Source organism: Labeo rohita, chromosome 4, assembly GCF_022985175.1.
Source record: "Labeo rohita strain BAU-BD-2019 chromosome 4, IGBB_LRoh.1.0, whole genome shotgun sequence".
NCBI classification, from domain to species: domain Eukaryota; kingdom Metazoa; phylum Chordata; class Actinopteri; order Cypriniformes; family Cyprinidae; genus Labeo; species Labeo rohita.
Genome location: NC_066872.1, coordinates 34,210,131 through 34,230,158, shown reverse-complemented (window position 1 = coordinate 34,230,158; position 20,028 = coordinate 34,210,131). Strand labels below are relative to the sequence as shown.

At 36.3% G+C, this 20,028-nt stretch overlaps 1 protein-coding gene across 8 annotated transcripts in view; it reads right to left on the bottom strand.

The window, feature by feature from the left end:
* The window catches only part of plxnb2a.1 (plexin b2a, tandem duplicate 1), a 156,015-nt gene that overhangs the window by 117,841 nt on the left and 18,146 nt on the right, over window positions 1-20,028 (bottom strand). The gene's annotated exons all lie outside the window — the stretch shown is intronic.

Sequence of the window (20,028 nt, the reverse complement as noted above, 5' to 3'; positions counted from 1 at the left end):
ACTCACACACACACACCTCGTACCTGCAGATGCTCTTATCTCAGCAATTCTAGAGATGGAGAAAGAGACACTTTGCGCTAATAAAGTTGAGACTAAATGCATATTACTTATGTCAGTGTGAGAACATGAGAAGTTGAGATGGTCTCCACCCACGATGCACTGCACAACTGCTTAACGTAAACCTAATAGGATGCGTTCCTGGATGAACATTCTCATTAGTCCTATAACAAGACTTCTATAATGCATCTTCTTGATCGTATAATTTCACGGAATCCATTCAGAAAAACGGAATGTCATTGAACGTGACAAATTTTGGATGTATAAATCAAAAGTAGGTCATTACACTTAAATCTAAACAAGATATGCACTACTGTCTGTGAATATTAAGCTGCAAAAAGACTATTTAAATATAAATCTTGCATGTTTCATTTCATAAACACATACTGAAGCGCACATGGTATTTTTAGCCTCTGCTGCCTGCATATATATGAGTACATGAACAAATACACAATCTTCAGAACTGCTTTGGGAGTTACTTTATGAGAATTTTATCGTTTCGTCATATCATACACAAAAACTTAAAAGGTCTTCACAGCAACCTGTCAAAATAAAAGTTTGGTTTAACTTGAAAAGATTGTGACAAAAATATATTGATGTAATTATAGTACTATTACTTGTAATACAAGTATTATTAAAACACTATTTTTAAATATTTACCAGAAAAAAAAATGCCAGAATTTATTTAGCAGAATAATGCAAATACAGAAAACAGAATTTCTGGAAGAAGTATTAAAATAAAAATATTTATTTTGTGTAAAATTACTTTGAAAATGCCTTTGCCTTTTAGAAAAATTAAAACATTAAAAACTGGATCCAGAAATTAAAACAATTTGGAAAAAAACATAACAGAATTTGGGAAATAAAAAATAAAATGGATTTCATGGGGCCCTAACAACATACTGTGAACAATTCAGTGGTAAACAAGATTTTCAAAAAAAAAAAAAAAAAAAAAAACACAATTTTCAAAGGTTTACACAAAAATTGATGGACATTTTGATGGATGCTTACAATGACTTTGTCAAGCGCAATTATTTTCTTAAAAAAAAAAAATAAAGTAATTTATACACACATTGATTTGAATACATGTCTTCTTTGATAAGCATATTTTTATTTCTGTATTTAAAAAATTTAATTAAACTTATGATTTGTCAATATGATAAAACAGTCCTGATTTTATAATAAAGAAAAAAAGCCTCATTAAAGTCATGAAAAAACTTTTCTTTTTATTTTTTTCTTCCTGAAAAACTATTTTTTCCCCCCAAAATAATAAAGATGAGTACACATGTTTTCAGATACAAGGAAAATATATTATATATATACGTTATTAATACAAAAAAAGTAAAAAAAAAAAAAATGAACATTCTACATCCGTTTTAAACAAAACTAAAACAAAAATAAAATTTCTTTAATTCTTACATAAAAATTAAAAAAATTAATCCTTTAATTTTTAATCATCATTTCATTTCACTGCATTGCATGGCACTAATAAATTGCTCTGCCTCTGTTGTTTCAACCACCTGTAACGTAGAAACCACTTTCCATGATTTAATTAATCTCCCACCCTGTCCCACCCTGCAATTTTCTTGTTGTATATCCTGTGCTACTTCTAAATGTGGCATTAAAGTAGTAAACCAAGTTGCAGATGCAACATTTCATGCCTGCACACCACCCAAGCTCTGCTTTAACACCCGACTCCACTGAAAAAAACTGGTAATGGAAAATGCATTAAGAATATCCAAGCGTGTATGTGTGTTTTGGCTGATTGTCCCATATCACAGGTCCGTGACTACTCCTCAAGTATTAATGAGAATCTGCCCTGCTCGTGTTCTCCCAATCCCGCTCCATATGTCCCACACACATATACACACACGCATCATGGCTCAAGGACACCACAGAAGAACCTTGTTAAGCCAGGGTGGAGCGGCTAAGATTGGATTCAGACTCATACCAAACACACCGAATTACATTATTGATCACAAGACAGAAAGGTTATGAAAGAGCCACGGGGGCTACACCAGCATCCAATCTGTGAAGCAAGAGTACCTGTGAGTCCCAAGAGAACATGGGGCGCTCTGTCGGACAATTCACAGCACACACACATATACACACACACACACACACAGTGTGGTTCCATAATTGATTAAAACTGGCTCAGAGGGCAACTGGTGTGCCGACCCTCATGCATAATTCCTGATCTGTCGCACTGAAACACTCCTTATGATAATCTCCCATCAGCCCTCGGAGACGTCGAGAGGGAAAAACGTAGAGAAACGGGCCTGTTTTCTTGCGGGACGCAGTGACCGGCGCATTCATTACACAGGGAGGCTAACTAAGCCATGCTACAAACGAAGAGAAGTGATTGTGGACACACTCGCGCGCACTTCGTGTTGACAGAAGCCGGCTGGAGCGCTTATCTCGGTGGAATGCGCAGCGGCCACTGCCTGATAACAGCCAATGTTCCAGAGGTCGTTTGAGCGCTTAGGCAACGGCCGGGCGGAAAGGGGGAATGGCGCTTGCAAAGCAAACCGGCTCGCTATCTTGAACACGTGCACTGGCGATAGCGTTGTTTCTGGCTTTGTCGTTTGTTGCATCGTCCTGAGTAGCTGTCAGTGCTTCTCTGAGGGATGAAAGATGCTTTAGATCTTCAAGCCCTGATCCCAAGTCACAGTAACCACATCAACAAACCATAAAACGAAAGCAAAACCTCAGGAACATTCGGGAATGTTTCTCCGTAAGGTACTTTCTGGACTACGCAACCGACTAGGACTAATTACTTATATTAAACCGAGGAATTTACAGTCAGCTCTAGTCTGTACGGCTCACTAGAGAGACAGCATGCTGAGAAGAAAGAAAGCAGAGGGAGGGAGTGAGAGAGGGGGAGGGGAAATATGGGACATTCCAACTAGTGAACACTTTAAAGATGGAAACGCACTCTAGTTTGCAAGACGCGATTGTTTTGCTAACAGAGACGGTTCAGTTTACAAGCCTAACATGCTTTCGCACAGTAACAAGTCTTAGTGTTCATAAAGCCAATCTTCAAACCAGATGTGCTATTATCTGTAATAGTAGGCTATACACAAGACAACCTGTACAAAAGTATTTGGACAAAATTGTAACAATTACAGTGAAAATACTGACTTTTCAGCTAAAAGAGCCAATGGTTTTAGTGATAGAGGCACTGTTTGTTTACCCAGTCTGAATGACTAGCATTTTAGCATCATTTAACAAAACAGTAACAATACTGCTGAGTTGAAACTTATCAGCAAAACAATCCTCACAAAGAGATGAGATTTTAGCCATTCTTCATTCAAGTAAATATTTGCTGTGCTTGTACACCCATTATCTTGATAGACAATCAAGATGACCCAGTTTTCATATTCAGGAAGCAAAACATACTGACAATACATATAACTTAGTTCTCTTCTGAATTAAATTTCCTGATAATGTACTCAACCTACGTCATTCAAAACGTTCATGTCTTTCTTCAGTGGAAAAGAAAAGGTTGAGGAAAACATTCAAGTTTTTTTCTTCAGTATAGTGGACTTCAATGGGGATCAGAGAGTTGAAGGTCCAAATTGCAGTTTCAACGCAGCTTCAAAGAGCTCTACACAATCCTAGTCGAGGAATAAGAGTCTTAGATCGTTTCACTAGATGTCATTTTCTAAAAATGTTTTTAATTTGTATTAGGTCTGTCAAACAATTAATCGCGATTAATCACATACAAAATAAAAGTTTCAGTTTGCCTAATATACACGTGTGTACTGTGTGTAATTAATGTATATATTTAATAGAAACGTTATGTGCAAAATGTTTATATTTGTAAATAATATAAATTATATAAAAATCATAACAAATACATGTATATATGAATGTGTCTGTATTGTTACACACAATTATTACACACAGTATACACACATATATTAGGCAAACTCAAACTTTAATTTTGTATGCAATTAATCGCAATTACTCGTTTGACACCCCTAATTTATATACTTTTTAACAAATGCTCGTCTTGCACTAGCTCTGCAATGCACGTCTAGGACTTCACGCATTATGCGCACGATTAGTTCGTCTACTTCAAAAAGGTAGGGTAAGGCAAAAAATCCATTACATTTTCTCCTCCAACTTCAAAATCGCCCAACATCGTAGTTATGCCTTTTTGTAAAGGGCGTTTGACTTTCTTTGCATGTTCGCTTTGTAAACACTGGGTCGGTACTTCCATCTACGTCAACCGTGACCTTTCCAACTTGATTACGTAATATGTGAAGTCGAGCTACTGCAAGACCAGCATTTGTGGTTAAAAAGCATCTGTTATTTTTTTTTTTTTAGAAAATGGTCGATCGTTTCGTTAGATAAGACCCTTATTCCTCGGTTGGGATAGTGTGGAAACTTTCGAAACTGCACTGAAACTGCAATTTGGTCCTTTAACTCACTGATCTCCATTGAAGTCCACTAAATGGAGAAAAATCCTGGAATGTTTTCCTCAAAAACCTTAATATCTAAAACCTTAGTAATAACATCAACAACAACAATTGGACATTTTAGAACAGTACTTTAGAACTAGTGATTCGATGGCTTTATAAATAGACAGCATTACTAACGGAACTACTTTTTTCAGTAACGAGTAATCAAACGAATTACTGTTTCCCACATTACTGACAATAAAATGCAGCATTACTATCATTTTTGCACTGCGTTCTTCTACTGAGGTAAATTTTGGCTTATTTCAGAAACTAAAAGTAGCCGAGATGAACTTGATGAATGTTCACGTTTGTTTACAAAGGCGATGTGGGTGTTTACCTACATGTCCGTGCATCTCGCGTAGATATTTAAAATTTGAAAAGCGAAGCCGCTCCTGGGTGTGATTACAGTAGAGATGAGTTTAGACTGTAAAAACTGGAACTTGCGTTGGTATTGCATATGGATTATTTTATCAGAGAAGATTTGTTTTCGGCGTGACTTCATTTAAAAGTAGACATTCCAAGCTTTCTATACATATATTTCTTGTGTCTGTGAGGAATGTATTCGCGGAGATTCAGGTTGTTTTATTTACGTGTTTGTGAAGAGAGGTGATGGAGACCGAGTCGGCAGAGAGTGCACCCTGCTTTTTTAATTTATTTTACAAAAGCACGTTGTTGTTTTTTGTTATTATGATGTTTTTCATGTCCCAATAACATTATATTTAGCCCCTGGAAGGTGTCTCTCACATTGTCCCACAGCAACATTAAAGTAGTGTAGATTAGTGTACAATGTTTTATTCATTTACCATATTTAATATTTATTGGGAGCATCCATGTTATTTGACATATTTGAACTTTTTTTTTTACTTTCCCTGGTAATTAGTTACTTTTATAATGATGTAATTCAGTTACTAACTTGGTTATTATTTGTGAGAAGTAACTAGTACTGCCCAAAACAGTTTAGAACACTTGTGCAAAGTGTGAAAATTCCAAATTCCAAAATCTCTATCATAACATACACTGTTTCTTTAACCATGAAATGTTATTTTAGTGTCTCATTTACACTGGAACGCAAGAGTGAAACAGAAAGGACGAGAAAGAAAGGGCAGCTAAATCTAGCTTAGTGTTTTACCCCATAAGTGGCATGAAGTACAGACTGTGCGATGGAGAAACCGCAGATAAGGAAGGAATGGAGAAACTAGACAGAATGACTATCGTAAGCTTTTTTTAATGATTTGTAATGAAGCCAGTAGGAGGTCAGTACTATCAAGCTTTGTTTATAAAATCAAAACTTCACATATTACAGCCCACAACACTGCTGTGCTTTTGCTGAATGAGTCAGTCAAAGAGAATCTCGTCTTTGGGTTCATGTGTGAAGGAAGAGATGAGGTCAGGCCTACGAGAGCAGGACTGTGACATTTGGTTCTGTTTAGAAGCTAGAGACCAATGCAGTGGGCCACTTTGATGAACGCTGGGACGCTGGCAGGGAATTCTGGGAAAGCTGCTGTGGTCAGAGCTGGAAACAAGAGACGGGAATGAGAAAGGGAGCAAACGGGAGGGAGAGGGAGAGAAGGAAAGAGAAAGGCATCCAGCCAACATCAGGCGGGCAGCGAGCCAACGCACAGGAAATTAAGCTCATGAGCTGAAACAGAGACTCCGACCACACAAACATGCACAGAACACATTCACACAACAAAATTATGCTATTTATGTATGAGCAGTTACACGTGAAATCGGTTAAACCTCCATTTTACGCACTTACTCATATTTCTTACACGCATACGTGGACACGCTCTACATTATCTGTTCACTGTATCTGTGAAGCCAATGGGAAACAGACAGTGTGCGAGTGTGTGTCAAGAACAAATTTTCCCATCCAGCTCAACTTGGAAAAGCCAGAGGAGATTCAGAGCTCAACAGGGCAGAGATCGCGACAATGTAAATGAATCACTACGCATATTACTTATGGTTAGGGACTAAAACAATCTTAGTATTAAACTTCAGAATGTAATTCAGTTTGTGCTATGAACATGAACTGTACAATTATACAACATACAATCATGTGGTTTGTTTAACTAACCATATCTAAAGACATGAATATCATATTTTGTAGTTTTTGGTTATAATCGATTCTAATAGGTTGGGGTTTTTGCTGTCTGAAGAGCATAGAAACACTCAAAATCTGATCCAAACCCGCATCCATGTGTTTGAAAATCCAATTAATATCTGATTTTCTGGAATGAGCCTCAGCCTGAATGGTCAGATTGGATTTCAGGTAGTTTATATTTCTTGTCTGGGATGCAATACATATGTAACAGCATAGAAAAAGCCCTGAGTTGTTGCATAAGACAGTATCTTGGCAATATGTTGATGCTTACATCCCTACTATAGCAACCAATGAAAATATACCAGATATTACTTACACTGTCTCAACCAGCAGATTTCATCATTCGCAAAATGACCGTGCGGTCAGTAAGTTGAAAGATCAGATTTGAAAAGCAAGCAGATTTGTGAGCAATGTAAACAAAGACAGTGGCCAATAAGAAACCGCTCAGCAACACATAGCAACAGGCCAAAAAAAAACTCAGCAAGTGTATAGCAAGCAACACTGTCAAAACTACTTCGGATATCTTAGTAACTAGAGTTAAAGTCACTTCAGCGCTAGGTGCTAGTCAAACAAACGTGTGAAAGGTACATGTGACTAAAGAGCTTCAGTAGAACAACAGTGAACTGTTGTCAGTTAAGACGTTGTCAGGCTATATGTCTGTAGAAAAGAATTGCCGGTCCTGTAAGCCATTATACTGTGCTTGTAGTGCGTGCTCTTCAGTTGCACGCTCAAATGCATCGGCACACACTGTAGCCTGTATTATTTCATATTAAACCGCAAAAAAAACTACTAGTATGCGTGTCAGATCCGCGTCCTGTTCAGCAGCGGCAGCTCTTAAAGTAATAGCAGCCAAATAAGATAATAACCCAGCTGCTGTGATGTCTGTTAATCAAAAAACAAAAGAAAAAAAAAAAAAAAAAAAAGAGGAAAATCAACAACTTTTGTAGCTTTAAGGATACATCTATATTTAGTATTTAGTGTTTGATAACTTTGTTAAATTATTGTATGTTTTCTACTTGCTGAAGGGCACAGGTAAATAATGGATTTATGTGAAAATTGTTTTAAGTTTAAGTTATTTATTTAAAGTCTAATAAATGTTACAATTTATAGCTCTCAATTTTTCCGTAATATTGAATGGTCCTAAAAAAAATATATATTTAACAAATACTTAAAAAAAAAAATAATAAAAAATAATAAAAAATAATTTAAGCTTAGCAGCTGCCTTAAAATAAGTTAAATCAATTTAAAAGTACAAGTCATTTCAACTAGGGCTGCACAATTAATCAAATTTGTAATCGTGATTACAATTACATATTCCACAATTATGTAATCATTCAAAGTCACATTTACAAAAAAAAAACTCCACTTACATTATTATGCTTTCTTAAGATGTGTGGGTGTGTGTGGAGAGAGAGTGTGTGTATGTTTCCTACAGATTATCTTAAGGTTTTTTTTTTCTCATTGTTTTAATTTTTATATTTTTACTCTTTTTATTTTTAAAGAAGAAACTATATATAAAAATGTGGCATGCATTTGCTTTAAACAATGGTATAAAGCATCAAAACATCACTCAATGTAAATTGTGATAATCGTAATTAATAATCACAATTACAATTTCAAGGGAATAATCAACAATTTCAACTCACAAGTTAAATCAGCTTAAAATTTTATTGTAATGAGTTAAAATGACTTGTATTCTTAAGTTGATTTAACTTAATTTTAAGGCAGCTGCTGAACTTTTAAGCTGAAACTGGTGAAAACTTTTTAGTGTACATAATAAATATACCCAGTATACACAAATATATTATGTAAACAAAAACTTATTTTGGATGCAAATTAATCACGATTAATCACTTGACAGCATTAATTGTCATTAACTGTTTAGCTGAAAGATAACTTTTATATAGTTATATGCATTTCTTTCATTTTGCTGCTGAATTCTTTATTGCTACATTTCATTTACAACATTTTTGGAGGGGAAAACAAGTCAATCATCTCTGACCTGTACGTAACCGCTCGGTGTGTGTGCCACATTGATGTGTCAAAATGAACACCGCAGCACATACTTATCACACACTCTTGGAAGTCCATAACTGTGCTAGGTCACTCCACAGGGAGCACAGGGTGATTTACTGACCATTAAATGCAACTGGAGGCAAGCGGAGGTCAATCAGTTAACAGGTCGTTCACTTCCCAAGTTAACAGCTCTCCATCTCTCTCTCGTTCTCTTCCTGTCTCCCTTTAGAAATCAACAAGTTTATAGACAATCAATGAAGATTCACAGAAGGGATGTGTAACACAACATGTTTTCAACATCGACTAGATGATAGCTTGTCCAAATGACTAATCAGCCAGGTTTATCATTCAGAACCTAATCAAGTCGTATGACTCATGCTCACCAGTGCCAGATATTACAGCGTCAGTTCCTTTTCTAAACTTTCAGAACTTCGGAAGTGAGACATCCCAGGCAGGAATCTACATGGGAGTTTCCATTCTGTCAGCATGGACTGATAGGATCATCTGCGACCATGACAACAAGACCTGCTGTGACTCCACCCCTTCAATACTTCACATTTTGACAGTTGAGGTTTAAATGACCTTCGCCTCCAGCTGTTATTCATATATCCTCCTACCCCCACGTTCCCCAAGATAAACATGTTTAAGAACACACATTTAAACAAACACTAATCCCAACATTCCGTGCCTGCAACATTCTTGCAGTTATTAGCGTCTCTCACAGTCAACAGGAAAAAAAAGGGCAAACTTACAAAATCTTTTCAATTCACATACATATCATCACGCCTTCCGCCCCAGAAGCAGCCTGTCTCCGTAATTAATATTACTGATCCCGGGTAAAAAAGGAAGAGGAAATATCCTACAGCTCAGGGCTATTGGCACAGCACAGCAGGACGAAATATTAGCAGTATTTTAAAGATGATAATTAAAATTAAAGCTCAGTGTGAGGAAATTGGACTGTTTGAGGATTAACAGCAGCACCGCTGATGCCCGTGGAGGAATTAAATCCCACTGTGTCAATGTTATCGAGGAGCAATTCACCAGTACATATCACAGGCACAAAAGGCCAACTAACAGCTCATTTAAGCAGCTTTTCGGTTCAGGTAAAAAAAAATAAAAAATAAAATAAAACAGATAAAAAGCTAAATGCACTTGAATTGTTAGCATACGGCAGCAGGAAGACAAATAAAAATATCCAAAAGAGGTCACTGGGTCGCTGTAAGTGTGGGACATTTGTGTCCCACATATAATAAATACTGCAATTATTATATAACACCATTAATTTGGCAGGATAAAAGAGCAATTATGCGAATAAATTAGACAGACAGACAGATAGGGATAAAATATTACACTATTTTAGTGGTGTGCAGTAGTGTTCTGAAATGAGGAGGCAAATCTTGTTTATTTATTTTTTGAATTAATCAAATGTAAATTCATGTCCCAGTCACATTTTCTTTGTTAAACCTTACACTATCAGAAAAAGAAAAATCTGTTTTATATTTTTGCATTAACATTCAATATTTTATTTATTAAAGCCAAGTATGAATCTCATCAAGTTAGTGCTTTTAAGCATTTTACATTTATTCCAAAATAATAACTCAAGGTAGTAGCGATTTATATGATAGATTTTATTTGTGAACTTTTGTTTAGATATTCTTTTTAATAGTTAACTTGGCTATTTTTTTAATTTTTCAGATCATCAGTCATCAAAGCTCGCAAAACACTGGTCATAAACAGGGAGATTTACTTTTAATTAACTCACTAAAAACTCACAGATCATGTTTTCATGCCATTTTGACACAACAGTGGTTATAAGTGTCTGGGTTGTTTACTTTAAATTTAGTCTTCCTTTTAATGCCATTATATTGTTAATTCAAACTGATTTGCGAATGTGGAGTGTGCACAAACACAAGAGGCGGGATTTATCACAAGCCAATTACAGCAGATTATAACCAGTCACATCCAATCATATCGCCCAATTCATTCTCAATTACCCCCCAATAAACTCACTGCACACTTTAGGGTGTTTGTTAAAACTCAATAGGCTAAGGGGAGGAGAGAGACATGCGGACTGATGTCCTGCTGGTGTCGCTGTTGGACAATGTTTCTTTGGAAAAACTAGTGATTTATGCACTTTTTTTTAAAGGAGAAGTTCACTTCCAGAACAAAAATTCAGGTAATGTACTCACCCCATTGTCATCCAAGATGTTCATGTCTTTCTTTCTTCAGTCGATAAGAATTATCTCCATATAATGGACTTCAATGGTGCCCCCAAGTTTCAACTTCCAAAATGCAGTTTAAATGCAGCTTCACATAACTCTAAATGATCCCAGCCAAGGGAGAAGGGTCTTATCTAGCAAAACAATCAGTTATTTTCCAAACAAATTGGCAATTTATATACTCTTTACACAGATTAAACAGACTATGCATGCGCATCACAGAGACGAGACAAGATGAGCATTTGAGGTTAAAAAGTACATAAATTGGCAATTTGTTTCAAAAATGACCAATCGTTTCACTAGGTAAGACCTTATTCCTCGGCTGGGATCATTTATTGCCCTTTGAAGCTGCATTTAAAATGCATTTTGGAAGTTCAAACTTGGGGGCACCATTGAAGTCCACTATATGGAGAAAATTCCTGAAATGTTTTTCCTCAAGAAACATAATTTCTCATTAACTGAAGAAAGAAAGACATGAGCATCTTGGATGACAAGGGGGTGAGTAAATTATCTGTAAATTTGGACTTCGCCTTTAATGTTATATTTTGTAATAATGGCATTGTGATTAATCATTTCTTCAGAGGAAACGCCCCTGAGATGCCACCTCATTATTATCAATTTATCTTAGATAGTATTACATTTCCTACATTATGAACTCAAAACCTCAACCCTGTTGCCATGATTTTGCATAACTAGCATCTGATAAAAGGGGATATTTGTAGAAATATCCACATTGCATTTTCTAAGAAGCACTTTGTAGGATCACTACCTTCAGCTTGTATCCATGATTATATTTGCAACTCAATTATATAGCACAAACTTATCCAAAATATAACTGTAAAACTGGGAAAGCCACTCGTTTTATACAAACACTCCATGAATCAGCCATATGTCAATTCACACAGGCCTCGTTTTTTTGGCCAGAGCCTAAGACCATGGGACGGTTCCAAGGGTTTTGTGTATTCAAGATTTAGACCTACATGACTCAAAGAGATGTTTATATAAACCATGCATGCCATTTTTGCACGGCTGCGGCTACCGCCGAGTTTCTGCGTGGCTCATCCAGTCGCACCGTTACGCAAGTGCATTCATCATCCAAATCAGATGGAGCTAAATGCAGAAAAGCGCCGTCTGCTTTGAAGTTCTGCAAATGAGAAGCACTTGACTGACATTAGGGCAGAGCTGAATAGATGTTGCCACCTCTCTCTCGCTCACTCAGCCTCCTGGCAAGCAGCGGGTAGAGCGTGTTCTTGTTTTTTCAGGACCCTGAATAAAAAGCACGCTGGAAGGGGGAACTCAGTTGGAGGGTCTTCAAAACAGCAATAGTTTCAATCTTGGAGGCCTCTTAAAACAGAGCGAGTCTGTAAAGACAAGCACCTTGTTGCTCAGTCAATGGACTTTTGTTAGGATTTTGTAACGTTGTAAAACCCGGGTCAAAGTCCTCATGTTTCAGGCTGAAAGAGATTTAGCGTTCATAGAAGCGTAACCTGACCCCGAAGAGCTCGCCAATTGAATTCAGAGTAAAAGACGCTGGACGTTTTAGTCCCGAACAAACAATAAACCCTAATGGCGATCGTGATTACATTAGAAATGGTCTTTTAAAGTACACATCATCGTGGCATGATGTTAAATACACTTTTTAGGCTAATAAAGGTGGTGAATAGATGAGTGAATGAAGCAATCAATCATCTTAATGGCCAGTTCGGTTCATTATGAGCTTTTGTCAGACATTAGCCACAGAGGACGAGACAAGCAGACAGGACGACAGGTTGCAGAGTTTGCAGGGGGCTCCGTGTGTGTTGTGAAACACCGTAGGAGATTGGGGGGATGTGGCATCATGTGTGCATCCCTGAGAGACTTACAGCTGTCACTCAGATGTAGGAGAAGAAGTGTGATCTCACCTCACACACTCTTTGACACCTGCTGACACCACCCACATGTTTGGCCACACAGACACACGCTTTTCCCAGTGTGTCAGAAAAGTACACACCTGCCAAAACAGCACACAAGGACGGCTAATGGATCTGCGGTTGGCGACAGGTTCCTAAACAAACCATTTAAAAGCTGTGAGGCCGTCTCGAGCGAACCCTGAAATGCACCAGAGACATCACTGTGACAATTCTCTCTGTCGCTCTCGGCATGACGCTGATACCGAGTTACTAATTAATACGATCGACTAAATTTAGACACACTGCCCACCCACACACACTAAAGTAACACCCACAGATATGACAAGCGTGGTCAAAGAAAACACAGAGCAGACATGTCTATTCACTGAGTCATTGCACAGAGGACGGATGGCCATCATACAGATCCAGTTTGTCAGAAACTTGCACAAACGAAACAGAAGAAGTGTTAATGACTCTGACCTTTACACAAAGTCCAAACATCAGCAGTTTTTCCAGAACTCTTTCTAGTTTAAAAATTCACTTTAGGATGAAGTTACACAAGGAAATACTCTTATTTCTGTACTTCAATCATTAACTATCTTCATCTTTAATAACCTTTAATTTCATTCTTAGGCAAGCACAGTGCATTAATTAATCTGCCGGGCCAATTATTCTGCCAATACTTGGCCAATAATGCTAAGAGATGTACCACAATTAAAAATGTTGTCAGAATCAAAAAGCCAATAATAGGTTTTCAAACATTTTTTGATAACCAATAAATGGCCAATTTTAAAATTCTAAACTGCATAAATAAATAATAAGTAAAACACTAAAAACTAGTTAATCTAGCAACAGTCTTACCAATTAATAAAAGCATAAACTGAGTAAACGGCGTAGAATTTCAGCTAGGGATGACAACGTTATTAAAAATCTAGTTGATACCAAAAGGCTAAAAAAGTATAATTTGAGCCATTTTTAATAACCATCACAATTACTATATTTTCGAGAAAACGCTAAAAACACTAAATAATATTTAATCTACCAACAGTCTTGTGAATTAATAAAATGAAGAGATTTTTTGATAACCAATAAATGGCAGATACAAAAAAATCTGTACTACATTGTAAAATAAAAATAAATAAATAATTAAATTAGTAAAACGTTTTTAAAAAGCCAGTAAAGTATTTTCAGACATTTCTTATTACCTGATAAATTTAACTAAAATAAATCATTTTTTTGGTGTCATTGTAAATGGAAAATGTTAACTTAGGCATCACAAATCTAAGATACAAAACAATAATGTAAAATGCGTAAAATGTATTTAAAAGGCCAATGTATTTTCAGGCATTTCTAGTTAACCAATCAATATATCTACTATAAATAAACATATACATTAATAACAGAAAAACAATACAGTCATTTTGAATGAAAAAACTTAGGCATCACAAATCTATTATATTTCACAATATTATTTAAATCATTAACATTTAAGATTACCGTTGTCATCATCTTATATTAAATATCCAATATCAGCTGATATATGTGACCCTGGACCACAAAACCAGGTGTAGGTAGGATGGGTATATTTGTAGCAACAGGCAACAATACATTGTTTGGGCCAAAATGATTGATTTTTCTTTTATGCCAAAAATCATTAGGATATTAAGTAAAGATCATGTTCCATGAAGATATTTTGTAAACTTCCTACCGTAAATACATCAAAACTTAATTTTTGATTAGTAATACGCATTGCTAAGAACTTCATTTGGACAACTTTAAAGGTATTTTCTCAATATTTTGATTTTTTGCTCCCTCAGATTTTCAAATAGTTGTATCTCTGCCAAACAGTCCTATTCCGACAAACCATACATCAACAGAAAGCTTATTTATTCAGCATTCAGGTGATGTATAAATAGACTGGTTATGCCTGGTTTAATTCATACATCCCAATACCAATAAATTAAATAAAACTACGAAAATCTGTGAATAATTGATGTGGCACCATCATTTTAAGTCACAATTGCCATCATATTGTATTAGCATTACATCAGCTCCCCTGCTCTCTAGGTATCAGCTGATGAAAACCTATATTGATCGAGCACCAAACTCCGAGCGAAACAGCTCTTATACCGTAGTACTCTCTCTGAAAATTAGCTCTATGCCTTCTCAGTATGGAAGGACACCTGTGCGGTTATCCACAAACAAATCAATGACTGCTGAAGCGTACGACTGAATATAACAACATTTAGGAGAAGCACAGGCACAAACTCCCATGATCCTACAACATAATATCTCTCATGATGAGCATTAATGCACGAGGCATTCCAGGCCAACAGCTTAAACGGAAGTCTGAAATAAACACAACCTTTGTCCCCTGATAACACACAAGAAGAGCCATGTGATGAAATGACTCAAATGCCTGCTTCAACCCCAGAAGACGTGAGCTCTAGGACAGCATAACATGCCCTGGCATGCCTCCATCTCACACTTCCTCTCCACCTCATTCTCAATAATTAAATATGATGCCCAAAAGCCACATTCTGAATTAAATAAAGCAGAATGGAGGGGGGAAACGAAATCAGGCATTGTGGCGAAGTGGCGGCTTCTCGATAGACGTCGGCCTTTGTGCGGCTTTTTCATTATTCTCAGCACAATCTACCAGTGCAGATCCATTAGCGTGACATAGACCTAAATTAGCGCCCATAGAAATCCATTAGCGTCACCGTATATGAGGATTCGGAGCTGAAGTGTTTTTCTCAGACTGACAAGATGCTTGCACCAATTGCACCAACAGCTGACAGAGAAGGGCAACCTGCAGAAGGCTGTTTGGGGCATACGGGACTGCAAAGGTTAGTTGACCTTACAGAGATAGTTCACCCAAAAATTAAAATTCGGTTTTTAATTACTCACCCTCATGTTGCTCCAAACCTGTAAGACCTTCGTTCAGCTTCAGAACACAAATTAAGATATTTTTGATGAAATCCGAGAGTTTTCTGACCCTGCATAGACAGCAATGCAACTGACACATTCAAGGACCAGAAAGATAGTAAGAACATTGTTAAAATTGTCAAAGTGACATCAATGGTTCAACTGTTTTCCATGTTAGTCTTCAACGCACGTTCAAAAAAGTACTATTTTAACAATGTCCTTTCTACCTTTCTGGACCTTGAACATGGTAGTTGTGTTGCTGTATGGGTCAGAAAGCTTTCAGATTTCATCAAAAATATCTTAATTTGTGTTCCAAAGATGAACAAAGGTCTTACAGGTTTGGAACGACATGAGGGTGAGTAATTAATGACAGAATTTTCATATATCAGAGTTTATATGAATCACTCTTTTGAGTCAAATCTTTTCAATGAATTTGTTGATCACAAAACCAGCCTGAATGATCTGTTAATGAATCAAAATGATCCATTTCTCAAGTTCCACTCACTGACCTTGCAGTTAACATCAATTACCAATGAAAAAAGCATCTTAAAAAGAGATGTTTATATCATCAAGGTGACTTTTTCAAAGAACACTGTGGCCAGTCTTTTTAATAAAATACAGTAAATGAGAACCATTAAAGCACAATAAAAGTATTAAAAAAGGAAGTTCATATGACTGTTGCAATATGTGACCCTGGACCACAAAACCAGTCATAAGTACGGGTATATTTGTAGCAATAGCCAAAAATACACTGTATTTATGCCAAAACTCATTAGGATATTGAATAAAGATTGTGTTCCATTAAGATATTTTGTACATTTCCTATTTTTGAACTTAATTTGGACAACTTTAAAGGCGATTTTCTCAATATTTAGATTTTTTTGCAACCTCAGATTCCAGGTTTTCAAATAGTTGTATGTCGGCCACATATCGAACGATATATCAAAGCTTATTTATTCCGTTTTTAGATGATGTATAAATGACTGGTTTTGTGGTCCAGGGTCACATGTGCTCCAAGCCTTAGTGAGAGTTTACGAATGAATCAAATCTTTTGAGTCAACTCTTTTCAATGAATCAGTTGATCCAGTTTATAAACGAGCTTTAATGATTTGTTGAACTGTTCGTCAAGTTCAACTCCTTGACTCAAAATCTATTGTATGGTTTCTGAATATAGAGTTTGTTAATGTCACATCATCAATCGGCCATATTGGCAGCACTGAACGATGCCACTGAACTGAACAATTTTCGCATATTTTGCTGAGTATTGCTGCTAAAAATGTTCAATTATTGTCATGTTTTGGTCTGTACTAATCGGTCAGACCAGGAACAACATTCAGAGTACTATAGACTAGGGCTGTAACGATAATCGCACGATGTCGTGAGGCGCGTTTAGTCAATGAAGCCGGTACTTTGATTAGTAGTAAAGCTCCATCACGTGCGTTCAGCTGGAGCGGCAAGTAATACACAGAGCCGTACATCACTGAGAAGCTACGCCAAAATCGCGCGCAAAATCGAATCGCGATTTTGGCGTAGCTTGTCAGTGCTTTACGGCTCTGTGTATTACTTGCCGCTCCAGCTGAACGCACGTGATGGAGCTTTACTACTAATCAAAGTACCGGCTTCATTGACTAAACACGCCTCACAACATCGTGCGATTATCGTTACAGCCCTACTATAGACTGCCAAAAGTTATAACAAATCAAGGAAAAGAGTGCAAAAACTGTCTGAGGAACAAAAGGCATTTGTAGTTGGCCAAACTGAACTAGGATTTCCAGTGCAAAAATCTTGACAACATTCATGTTTGTTCTTACTTCCACTCAGGTAGGTGAAATATTAGGCTAATATCTTAATTAATACTGCATGTGAATATCTTTACCACCTATTAGCTTTATATTTTTGCTGTTGTTTACATCAGAGTATCTCCAATATGGCTGCACATCTGGGTAACTGATCAAATCGTGATGCAAGTGCAAACCCTCTATGTACAATAAAAGCACAGAAGTCATACAGACCACTTTTGTGACATTAATGATGCATTTGCAACCTTCAGTCACCATTATTTGTAGCTAAACGCAAAAGAGCAACAACTACATTTTTTAAATTTTACCCGTGTTTCATGGAAGTATCTCAAACAGGTTTGAATACAACATGAGGGTGATTGAAAATAGCAATTTGCATTCTTAGGTGAACCTTCCTTCTAAGATAGACATGCTGTTCTGAGATCTGTTTATGCATGACTATGCTTTTTTTTTTCTACTCAAAAATCATGCCCACAAAACAAATAGAAAATTAATAATTAGACTTACATAATTATGAGCGATACAAAAAGATACAAATAAATAAATAATATTTATAAACAAATAATAAGAGTGTTCTTGAGAATCATAATTCAGAACAACAGAAAGAAAAGCCATTGTGATTAGCTCATATCTGAGTGGGCTGTTCAGGAAGTGAGAATGACTGAGTTAACATCCAGACAGGATGCTACTGTACTGTAACATACTGTACACACTTTCAGCAGAAAACACGTCGTGTCGTTTATCTTTAACACCGATTATTTAGCATTATCACTCTCATAACAATCAACACTCTGATATCACAGACCAAAGGACCTGTTGAGACACTGAGACTCTGTGACTCAAAACAGGAAGATGAGGGTTTTCACATGATTATCATGATTCTTTAATCAAACCAGCTCCATGTTCTATGGGTGACATGATAAATCACAAACACACAAAGTCCTCAGGAAGCGCATGAATGAGGCCACTGTGTACAGGGTGCGTGTTCCTCAACAAGAAACACAAATAAACACAGTCATTGCTCATAAGAGATGAGGAATGAAGGAAGAAATGGGGGTAAAGAAACTCTCTCTCTCCACGCTCTCTGTTTTTGACCATTGATCTTTGACCTTGAGGGGGCCGGATGACTTCCTGCTATGAGTCGCTCAAGCAACTGAAACGTTCTCAGGCGGAAGAATCAAAACGAAGTTTTGCGGCTGTTTATGTGTATTCAGTAACTATAATAAATAACAGCTTATCTGAATAATAATCAGGGCGAATTACGTTTCCAGTTTCCAGTAGCTACTCAGAAATCAGGCTACAAATGTTAATTGTTAAAAACACCCATTAAACAAGCTAATACTGTACTAATCACAGTGATCACATCCATGCAAATGAATGCAACCAAAAACACTCCAATTTTTTACATTATACACGCTAAGTCAAAAGTTTTTGAACAGTAAGATGTCTTCTGCTCACCAAGCCTGTATTTATTTGATCTAAAATACAGCAAAAGCTGTAATATTGTGAAATATTTTTACTATTTAAAATAACCGCTTTCAATTTAATTGTAATTTATTCCTGTGATCAAAGCTAAATTTTCAGCATCATTACTCCAATCACATGATCCTTCAGAAATCATTCGAATATGTTGATTTGCTGTTCAAGAAACATTTTTAGGATACTTTGATGAATAAAAAGATCCAAAGATCAGCATTTATCTGAAATTTATCATTTATCTTTTTGGGGGTTGAAAGAAATTATGGAAATAATACTTTTATTTAGCAAGGATGATTTAAATTAATTAGAAGTGATGATAAAGACATTTATAATGTTACAAAAGATTCTGAACTTTTTTAATTAAAAAAAAAAACCCTGAAAAATTCTACTCAGCTGTTTTCAACATAATAATAAATATAATCAGTATATTAGAACGATTTCTGAAGGATCATGTGACTGGAGTAATGATGCGAAAACAAATAAATAAATAAAAATCACAGGAATAAATTACATTTTAAAATATATTCAAATAGAAAAAGGTTATTTTACATAGTAAAAATATTTTAAAATTTTACTCTTACTTTGCTGTACTTTAAATCAAATAAATGATGAGCAGAAGAGGCCTCTTTAAAAATCTTACTGGTCAAAAACTTTTGACTGGTAGTGAACGTACTAGTTCGGATTTGGTATCGGATGCTGTTTGTCGTCAATAGCCATCTAGGTGAGCTTTTCAAGCTGAGCATCACTATCAGTGTCAGCTTAGACTTGAACTTTCAAGTCAAAGGTTTGACAGTTAACCGAGGTTTCAAAGTACGCCTTTAACTCACATACAAACATCCAAAGTGATCAGTTGTGTAACACTGCCGGCAATGAACTTCACTGCAACACAAACAGCAACACAGCCACCCAATTACAAGAGCAGAGGGAAATTTGATTACCTCATTATAGTTGATTTTATCACAACAGCTTGTATAATATGAGAGCCGGGTGTAATTGGGAGAATAAACAAGCCAGGAGAAAATGAAATGAAGGTAAGCGAAACTCATCAGATGATGACAACAGGAACAGAGA